Here is a 559-nt window from a genome sequence, read left to right on the forward strand (position 1 = left end):
GCCTGAGGATCGTGGATGGGCTCTCATCAGTGAGGAGAGCTAACGTGAATCCTACGGTATTATCAGAACAAGTTTCATCTGAGGAAAAAAAAAAAAACCAAACAGTGGCAAGGATTTTCCAGACTCTTCAGTAAAAGACTTTCTGGATACCTGTTGGCTAACACAGGGAGCAGTAGACAAAAATATGTTTTAAAATATTGTGGGTGGACTTTTCAAACTCTCATTCTTCATTTTTCTCGAGGGACTGCGGATGGTGACAGAAGACTGGACTCAGAGCCATAGAGATCTCTCAGCTGTGACTGTTGCTGGGCTCACAACACTTCCAGTTCTTACCCACCGAGGACAACGATAGAAGCTGGGATGCTCTGGAGACAGTGTCCAGCCTGGAACAGGATAAGCCTTGATGGATGCAGTGCCTGGCAGTAAGAGGGGCAGCTCTGGCAGGCTGGGACCTGACCCAGAGGAACCAAGTGAAGCTGCACAGCTGGCTTATGTCGCAGTTTGAAAATTCACACAGATTCACAGAGTGGAAGGGGTTGGAAGGGACCTCTAGAGATCA

The 559-nt window shown here is 47.8% G+C and overlaps 1 protein-coding gene across 1 annotated transcript in view; it reads right to left on the bottom strand.

The window, feature by feature from the left end:
* The window catches only part of CSGALNACT1 (chondroitin sulfate N-acetylgalactosaminyltransferase 1), a 15,267-nt gene that overhangs the window by 2,301 nt on the left and 12,407 nt on the right, over nt 1-559 (bottom strand). The gene's annotated exons all lie outside the window — the stretch shown is intronic.

This window comes from Eurypyga helias, unplaced genomic scaffold (assembly GCF_000690775.1).
Source record: "Eurypyga helias isolate BGI_N326 unplaced genomic scaffold, ASM69077v1 scaffold8471, whole genome shotgun sequence".
Taxonomy (NCBI): Eukaryota; Metazoa; Chordata; class Aves; order Eurypygiformes; family Eurypygidae; genus Eurypyga; species Eurypyga helias.